Source organism: Triticum aestivum, chromosome 5A, assembly GCF_018294505.1.
Source record: "Triticum aestivum cultivar Chinese Spring chromosome 5A, IWGSC CS RefSeq v2.1, whole genome shotgun sequence".
NCBI lineage: Eukaryota > Viridiplantae > Streptophyta > Magnoliopsida > Poales > Poaceae > Triticum > Triticum aestivum.
This window is the reverse complement of record NC_057806.1, coordinates 409,881,735-409,892,130: the sequence shown is the minus strand read 5'-3', so window position 1 is coordinate 409,892,130 and position 10,396 is coordinate 409,881,735.

Genomic DNA, 10,396 nt, shown 5'->3' with positions numbered 1-10,396 from the left:
TGATTTGGATCACGTGATCACTTAGAGGATTAGAGGGATGTCTGTCTAAGTGGGAGTTATTAAGTAATATGATTAATTGAACTTAAATTTATCATGAACTTAGTCCTGGTAGTATTTTGCAAATTATGTTGTAGATCAATAGCTCGCGTTGTTGCTTCCCTGTGTTTATTTTGATATGTTCCTAGAGAAAATTGTGTTGAAAGATGTTAGTAGCAATGATGCGAGTTGGATCCGTGATCTGAGGTTTATCCTCATTGCTGCACAGAAGAATTATGTCCTTGATGCACCGCTAGGTGACAGACGTATTGCAGGAGCAGATGCAGATGTTATGAATGTTTGGCTAGCTCAATATGATGACTACTTGATAGTTTAGTGCACCATGCTTAATGGCTTAGAATCGGGACTTCAAAGACGTTTTGAACGTCATGGAACATATGAGATGTTCCAGGAATTGAAGTTAATATTTCAAGCAAATACCCGAGTTGAGAGATATGAAGTTTCCAACAAGTTCTATAGCTAAAAGATGGAGGAGAATCGCTCAACTAGTGAGTATGTGCTCAGATTGTGTGAGTACTACAATCGCTTGAATCAAGTGGGAGTTAATCTTCCAGATAAGATAGTGATTGACAGAATTCTCTAGTCACCATCACCAAGTTAGTAGAACTTCGTGATGAACTATGATATGCAAGGGATAACGGAAACGATTCCCAAGCTCTTCGTAGTGCGGAAATTGACGAAGGTAGAAATCGAGAAAAACATCAAGTGTTGATGGTAGACAAGACCACTAGTTTCAAGAAAAGGGTAGAGGGAAGAAGGGGAACTTCAAGAAGAACAACAAGCAAGTTGCTGCTCAAGTGAAGAAGCCCAAGTCTGGTCCTAAGCCTGAGACTAAGTGCTTCTACTGCAAAGGGACTGGTCACTGGAAGCGGAACTACCCCAAGTATTGGGGGGGGGGGGAATCCTACTCCCAGAGGGAGTAGGACTCCTCCTGGCGCGCCTCTCCTAGGCTGGCCGCACCCCCCCTTGAGCCTTTATATACGGAGGCAGGGGCACCCCAGAACAACACAAGTTGATCTTCATGATCGTTCCTTAACCGTGTGCGGTGCCCCCCTCCACCATATTCCACCTCAATCATATTGTTGCAGTGCTTAGGCGAAGCCCTGCGACGGTAGAACATCAAGATCGTCACCACACCGTCGTGCTGACGGAACTCCTCCCCGACGCTTTGCTGGATCGGAGCCCGGGGATCGTCATCGAGCTGAACGTGTGCCAAGAACTCGGAGGTGCCGGAGTAACGGTGCTTGGATCGGTCGGATCGGGAAGACGTACGACTACTTCCTCTACGTTGCGTCAACGCTTCCGCTTCGGTCTACGAAGGTACATAGACAACACTCTCCCCTCTCGTTGATATGCATCACCATGATCTTGCGTGTGCGTAGGAAAATTTTGAAATTACTACGTTCCCCAACAAAACATTCCCCCGTCCAACCTCTACTCCGATTTACCTTCTGGCATTACACCTAGTACTTGATACTGGGAAGCTTTATACCCCATCGCATCATTCCTAGCCTGAACGGCTATATTTTTATCTTGTCAACTTTTTAACTGTGCTACCTGGTCCTTATGCCCGGAGCAACTTCCGACGATGAGCTAAGCTTACGTCGATCTTCCCCATCTTATCATTTCTCCTTGAACAGCAAGCTTAATTTCGAGTTTGTGTCGTACTCGTGGTTCCAATAACCTTTCGCTTCATCATTCCTTTGTCTGGATGTCATCGCCGATCAATTACATCTTCATGAAATCTCTCGACAAATGTGTCGTGATCATCATCAACATTCTGAGCTTTTCCAGGATATAAAACAAATTAATGAGGAGAAATACAATCCTTCCCCTCAATGATTTATGTTATCATCGACAACATTCTTGCCTTCCCCAACACAAACTTGTTCATATAATTTTGGAAATACATCCTTTTTGACATGCCAATGGATTGTGGTTGAGCCCGTCGGACACACTCTTATCTTTTCCCTACTAAAATTGTATGACTTATTTTCTAGGTTGTTTCCGATGGATCCTTGGTGTATCCAAAGTCTGACCTTTGCTTGAAACCATGTCAATGCTATCTCGAAGCATGTCTGTGGTGATCCGATCTCCAATGAGAACATTTGAAGCACGATACTAAATTTTCTTTATCAATTATCCAAACACCGTTGTATGGGTAATGTCAGGAATTTTCTTCCCCTTACCTAAATGGTTCTATACTTCTATCCTGTCATGGATATCATACTCTGCTTGTCCTTGGGAAGGATATACCCCTGAAATATGTGTTTAAACACATTTTTCCTTTCCATTGTTCTGCTTAGATCACATTTTCCTTTCCATTGGTTTGTTTGACCTTTCTGGTGATCTATGTGATATAAGCGGAAATATTTCCCTGCTTATGTAAACACCTCGGTGTACAAACTATGAGTAAGACCCTGTTACTATTGTGGACGACTTTCTGGTAGCCACCGATGGACGAGAACTTTGCCTATTGGTCCGCCTTGTTCAACGAGCAGAAGAGTGGTTCTCTTCGTCCCTCGCCCTTGGTACCGACGATTGTTGCCGACATAACTAGCAGGCTACCCTCTGACATGCCTTGCTATCATGACCGTTCAAAAGGAATAGCGCCTTTCCTTCTTTTAACCCACATGGTGGGCCCATAACCCACAGTTCCACATGATCGAAATCTGACTCTCCTGTACAACCTTGATGCCGAAATATTCTTTACACTTGGCTTCATATAATGTCATGAGCCACCTTCTGAGAGATGATCTATTCCCGATGCTCTGAACCCATTTCTCACACTCTGTTCAGGTATCAATCGTTTGTCCATTCAGTTGTAACTTCTTATTGTACCTTCATACTTTGCTCTCGATGTTATTAAGTTTCAGCTCGAGAGATACTTCTGCCTCATTTCCTGAATTGTTCACTAGATAATCAACCCTTTAAGAGTCAGTTCTCCGAAGTTACTCTTTACTTCCCCACTTAAATCTCGGGACGAGATTTCTTGTAGTGGAGGAGACTTGTAACACCCCCAGTGTCATGCTACAGTAATCTCATGCCTAATGATGCTAGTTCATCATAATTATTTTGATAATCCTCACCTTGCTTCAACATCAAACTCAAATCCAAATTCTATGGCCAAGTCAAATCATAACTCTATAAAACAGTAAAGCTAAAATGTTCACAATATTCTATAATTTCACCTGATCTTTTTCATGGTTGAACCAACCTCTTTTGGATACCTGCAGTGCCCCTGAAAATTTTATTCAGTGGACCAACAGCCAATTATTTGAGCTTTTCAATTTCAAAAAAATAGTTGAACACTCCCCAAATGCTTTGGAACCTTTTGTACCAACCCAGGTTATTGCCTTGTATTTTTGTGCCAAGTTCTGTATTAAACAAAACTCTTTTAGTGGCTCAAAGAAAATAAACAAAAGGTAAAAAAAACCACCCAGTCGGCCCAGTTGCTAGCTAGGCCAACCCCAGGCCAGCCCACCCCCGGCCTACTTGGCGTCCCACACCCCCCCGCACCAGAAACCCTAACCCCCCATGCACTCGCATCCCCCCACGTTCGCTCCCTCCTCCCCCGATCTGGATTGGGGGAACTGCCCCCGTCTCCCGCTCGATCTGGGCGTCGTCCCGCGCCCCCCCTCGACGTCGGCGCCATGGGGCCCCCTCGCCGGACGCCTCGCCCTCCTCCCCGGACCCCTAGTTCTGGATCGAGGAGGGCTCGATCCCATGCCGCCCAGCGCCCCCCCGCCTGGATCTGGATTGTGGCAGGCGCGCCCCGACCCCGCCGCCCTTGTCACCGACGGCCACCATCGCCGGTCTGCCCCGTCCTCGACCTCGTCCCCGACTCCTCCTCAACCCCCATTGCCACGTCCCTGCAACCGTCGTGAGCTGCCACCCTCTCCTCTTTGCCTCTCTCCCTCGCCCCGCGATCATCGCTGCGCCACCGCGCTCGACCCACGCCGCCGCTCATCGCTCACGCCCCCCACTGCACTCCGGCCTGCCTCGTCGAGCCTCTCCCCCTTCGCCCAAGCTCATCGTCGCCTGCACCAGACCACGCCCGTCGCGCCCCGTCCTCCCGCCGCGGCTCCCGCCGTTGCACTGCCTCCTCTGCTGCGTGCCGCCTCGCCGCTGCGTCCCGGCTCGCTTGCGCCGCCGCGTTCCCCCTCCCCCCCGCGCGCGCCTCGCCGTCGCCAGCGGCTCCCGGCCCGCTCCGTTCTTGCCGTGCCCGTGGCCGCCGGCGCCGGGCTGCAGCGCCCGCACGGGCGAAGCCCGTAACTCGCAGAGCCCCGGCGCCCGTTAACGCCCGCCCGCGTGCCCGTGCCCATTAGCGCCCCCTGGGCCTATGATAGAGGGGCCCCGCCAACAGAACGTTTTTTTAAACAAATAAAAATAAAAATAAAATTAATTAATTAATTAATTAATTAACTTAATTAATTTTGATTAATTAAATTAAACAACTAATTAAACTAATTACACATTAGTTAACTAATTAACCTGTTTAGTTAATTAGTTAATTAAGTAGTCAATGAGAGTGGGGCCCACCCCTAATTAATCCTGATTAGGTTAATTAATGTGTTTAATTAAAATGTGTCACTGACAGGTGGGACCTACACGTTAGTTTTACCAGTCAACACCCCTGTTGACTGCTGACGTCATGCTGACGTCAGCAAACACTATTCTGGATAATGTTGATTAAATCAATTAAATAAATCCTAAAAATGATTTAAATATTTTAAAATTAATATAAAATAAGCCGTAGCTCGGATGGAAAAACGTTGTACATGAAAGTTGTACACAGCCCGTTCGTCCGCCACGCATCCCTAGCATAGCGAACACGCAACTTTTCCCCTCCGGTTCATCCATCCGAAAATGCGAAACACCGGGGATACTTTCCTGGATGTTTCCCCCCCTTCGCCGGTATCACCTCCTACCGCGTTAGGTCACACCCGACACATCTTATTGCCATGTTATGCTTTGTGGTGCTGTGTTTGCTTTATATTTACTGTTTCTTCCCCCTCTTCTCTCCGGTAGACCCCGAGACCGATGCTGCCCTTGTGATCGACTACGTCGACGACGACCCCCTCCTTGCCAGAGCAACCAGGCAAGCAAACCCCCCTTGAGCATTCCGATATCGCCCATTTCTTTCCCTCTCATGCTTGCATTAGAACTGCTACTGCTTTCTGTATGATCCTACTCTGATGCATAGCCTGTTGTTGTTACCTGCTTTCATACCTTACATGTTTATCCTAAACTGCATAGTATAGGTTGGTTAGTGATCCATCAGTGACCCCACCTTGTCCCAGTTGCCTTGCTTTATGTTAGATGACTCGATCAACGTGATCGACGTCCAGACCCCGACACCACACATCACCCCCTTAGTTGTACGACTCTGCAGAGTTACCATCGAGTGCCGAGGGTGGAACCTCTTACATCACTCCTGATGAGATCTCTGTAGTGTAGCTATACGGTCGAGGTCATCGAGGGTGATTTCCTCCTTAACCACTTCCGTTACGGCTCTGTCGCACAACCCATCAAATGTGAACCTCGAGGGTGGATCCTCTTACGTTCACCTTGATGACAACATCGAGTGGAATTCACCGAGGGTGATTCCTCGGGGTTTTCCACTTGGTGTTAGACACACGGTTACTATGGTTACTATGACTTTACACTGAACCATGTTACTAAAGACGGGTTGACCTGGAAGGTACCCACGCGAGCTTAATAGCGAGTGATCTGGAGTCGGGTTGACCTGGAAGGTGCCCGCGATATAACTAGGAGGCATGGCCGGGCATTCTTAGCCCTTGCCGCAAGTACTCGAGACGGGGCAACGGGGTCACATCTTTCATGAGTCTCTGCTTGTTACCGCGTGCTCCCAACCCACTACGATTTGGATATTTGATCCGAGGGGCCTCTGGCCTGATAGCACTAACCATCACATGGGCATAGTATGGGCGTTCTGCGTCGTATACATCAGCCGAAGTTTAATAGACGTTAGTGACTGAGCGGCGCGCGCCGGGTTGGACTGCGTAAGCGCCTGCCTTGTTGAATGAGGTAGCTAGGTCTGCTCACCGGCCACGTTCGCAATGTGCAGGAGTTCCCGGGGAGATGGCCCATGACCCCTGGGGGCATAGGTTTAGTCCGGCGTGCTGGCCTCTCTATTAAGCCTAGGTCAGGTTGTGGCGTATTGTTTGGCCGAGGCCGGGCATGACCCAGGAAAGTGTGTCCGACTGGAGTTAATCGAGCGTGGTGGGTAAGTTGGTGCACCCCTGCAGGGAAGAAAACATCTATCGATAGCCTGTCCTACGGTAACGGACACTTGGAGTTGTATCTCGATCGATACAACTAGAACTGGATACTTGTGATGAGAAATGGATTGTGATGAGACTTGGATATGAGATGATAACTAGATAGTATGGCTCTGGGATTGCTTTCTCGCAGGGAGTCGAGAAAGGATCTCTGGCCGAGGTTGATAACTCTACTGCTACTTTACCTTATGTTACTCTACTCCCTCCTGTTGCTGCAAGATGGTGGTTTCCAGAAGATGCTAGTCTTTGATAGGCTAGGCTTTCCCCTTCCCTTCTGGCATTTTGCAGTTTAGTCCATAGATACAACCCATTCCTTTGATACAGATGCATACTTAGTTTAGATCTGATGTAAGTCTCGCGAGTACTTTGGATGAGTACTCACGGCTGCTTTGCTACTTCTTTTCCCTCATACCCGTTTGTTGCAACCAGATGACGGAGCCCAGGAGCCAGACGCCACCACCGATGACTACTACTACCTGGAGGATGCCTACTACTACGTGAAGACCGCCGGACTAGGAGTAGTTAGGAGGCTCCCAGGAAGGAGGCCTTGCCTTTTCGATCGTTGTTGCTTTTGTGCTAGCCTTCTTAAGGCACACTTGTCTAACTTATGTCTGTACTCGGATATTGTTGCTTCCACTGACTCTTGTGTATTCGAGCCCTCGAGGCCCCTGGCTTGTAATATAAAGCTTGTATTATTTTAATTTGTGTCTAGAGTTGTGTTGTGATATCTTCTCGAGAGTCCTTGATCTTGATCATACACATTTGCATATATGATTAGTGTACGGTCAAATCGAGGTCGTCACAGTTTGTCTATGGAGGTGAATCATGTGGTGGAGCAGGGAGGGAATATTACTAGTGTCATGACATCATAGTGCTATTGTTTTGCATGTCAATTTATTACCATTGGTTCAATAAGGCAATGTTTTGCGTATTGTCCATCATGAATTTGATGCTACTGTTTGAGTAATATGCATTCCAATCCTTTCTCACTAAGCTAATGAAGGTTTCACCTTGTTCATACTTTTGCAAACAGGGATCATGTTGTGCCAATCATACATTTTAGTGGAACTACACAAGACAATAAAATGAACTATATCCCAGCCAGTGCTTTAACTCTGCTGGAAGTTCTTGATAATCTTTCGATATAATCTCAGCACTGGTAAACAAGAGTGATTTCAACCATACATTTGAAGTGCACAAAAATATATACTATTGTGTGATTCCAGTGAGTGCTTTATCATCTCTTATGGGACTACATGAATAAGCTTTTTTTCTCAGGTTGGTACGGGCCTAAGGCCTTCATCCATATTAGTTTGCTGTCATCTCTATTTGTATCGTGCTACTGTCATGAGAAACTCCTTTATCTTTGCACGTTAAAGTTTTGCAACCTATGATAAATGGCAATGCTTTGAGTGTTGAATTGAGCTAATTGGCACTGATTAAATAAACTAATACCTCTCTTTAAGCAAGACTACTATGTTGCTAACTTTACTCATTAAGATAATGAGGGTGCTTCTATTTGTTAGTGTATGTTTCATCAACTAGTCCCACTATTATAGTAATCTCACTCTCTCAATATATGTGCCAACATGAATGCTCGATTTTGGTGGAACTACACAAAAACTTTGGGTGCTTCATTGCCTCGACAACTTCCGTCCTTTCCTGTCAGTCGCTAATCTCCGCTTGCTTTCTTCCTTTGTTGTCAGTCGCTTGGCTTATCCCGGCTTCCAATCAAAGGGAATAGTAATTGATATGCTACCTCACACAGGTTGGTACTGGTCTTTATCCTGATTATTGTGCCTGTCATATGTATTGGTAATTTGGTATTGTGCTACTGTTTGCCGCTTTCATAAAGGAGTAATTTGGAGCCTGAACTCGCAGGCAAATCATTACATCGGGTGATTTCAGTAGAACTGCACAAAATGATCAGATGGACAGGTACTTATGCTGCTGCTATGCACTCCAAAGTTCATTCAGACAAGCATCGATGTTGACAAGAAGTGCCTATATTCATTCGAGTATCAACCGACGTCAACCAATTGTCAAACTCCAAGTATTAGGAGAGTGAACGCCAAAAATATTGCTTGGTGCATAGCCCAGAAAACGCAGTCCAGTCTTTGGTCCCAACTTGTGCCTTTTGGTTATCGGCACATATGGTAGCGAACTATATGGCATGGAGTCTAAAGATTCCAGACAGTTGGTTGACGCATATATTCATCTGGCTCTTAATCAGTCTGCACGCTAGGATGCTCCATTACAGTTGAACTGCACAAAAAATTTGGGTGGTGCATTTTCTCAACCGCCTCCTTTCTCGTCTGCAATGTAGAATTTTGGCGAGATACAGGACCAAGATGAGCCAGTAAACTAGTTGGATGAAAGTAGTGGCCAAGTTGCTCAAACCTCCCTCGGCACGAGGCCACTATTTGAGGATAAACCTACAAGCAAAGTATAGATTGTCTGTGCTACCTCTTATGTACTCGAAAGTTTACTCGTACAAGAACTAATTTTAGCAAGAAGTACCTCCGATTGAACACCATTTACCAGTCTGTACCCTAGGCAATTAAAGTTCGTCCATGGATCATATTGGCTGTGATCTCAATCATTTGGATGCATAAACATACTGAACATGTGTATATCTGAATCTTTTTGTGAATTATGTATGAATATTGTCGTGTGATCTATCAATCATTTGGATGCATGGATATGAGCTTGTGTATATATGAATCTTTTGAGTTGTTGATAGTGAATGTTGGCTATGAATATGAACGTGTCCTGTGAACCTGAGTTTGATATGAATTTTTACCTTTTCTGTTGTATTTGTGTGTGAACTTGTTAGTATGCCTACTGTGGGGTATAAAACGCAGGTCTCTTACAAAAGTAATGTTGTGTCCAATTTATGTTTTCCCTTCTAACCACATTATATATATTTATATTATTACTATTATCGTATACTTTATAGAGACTTATATATACATTATAAAAACATCCCACGTGTTATTAACTTATAAAAGTAAATGTTTAACGGAAGTTGGCAAGGAAAATCCTGGTTGTTTTTGACTCACAGGCAAGGAAAATCCTGGTGATTGCGTACAAAAGCTTGCGAAGATTTTAATGACCAATTTAATAATAACGCGGTCATTTTTATTTTGAGAAATAACTCGCTAATTTCTTAATTATATATATATAATGTGCCTCTTCGGTTTATTCTTTGATATTAATTGCTCCTTCTAACATAACATTATATATATAACGAGCCCACCTAATACGTGTATTTCAAGGAAGTGCAAATGGGTTGGGATTTCTTAGAAAATATAAATGGGCCTGATTGACACGAAATTATTTGTTCACCCAGCCTAGCAAATGGACTGTACATTCAAGAAAACATGGGTTAAATATATGCCACATTTTTGTAGGCTGACATGTGGGCCAATAGGTCGAAGCCTACGCAGGGCGTTGTCAACTTGGTCAACAAATGATTGTGTCTTCCACGGCCATTGGATTTATATCCAACGGCCTGCATGCATCTTCAATCTCTTGTCTTCTTCCTCCAGCGTCGCCGGGACCGCCTGGTCCAGCCTCCGGCGGCTAGCGGCTCTGCTTAGAACGCATCGCTGCGAAGTGCTACCCCACCGCCGACCAGGCTATCCCTCCACCCCTCGACACCTCCTGTTATTCTCCACAGACTACAACCCCACGCCACAACAGAACCAGTTATAACCCTTCTCCTCCTCTCAATCTGCGACTCCACTGCTGCGTTTTCCCATCTCCGAGTCGTTCCCGTCTGGGGCCTCGCCGTCGTCCACTGCCTCGCTGCGTTCGGTGCAGCGTGGTCAACAAACGAGAGTCATCGGAAGAGGACTGTACGTGGAGAGCCTGACGGCTGGGACCCACGAGGTCCATGGTCACACGCAAGGAAAGTTCCTCCTTATTAAGCTAAAAAAATGTTTCCTCCACCTGACAACTGGGATCCACTGGCTGTATCTTCGCACGGAAGGAAGTGCCTCCTTGTTTTACGAAAAAAATTATTCATCCCG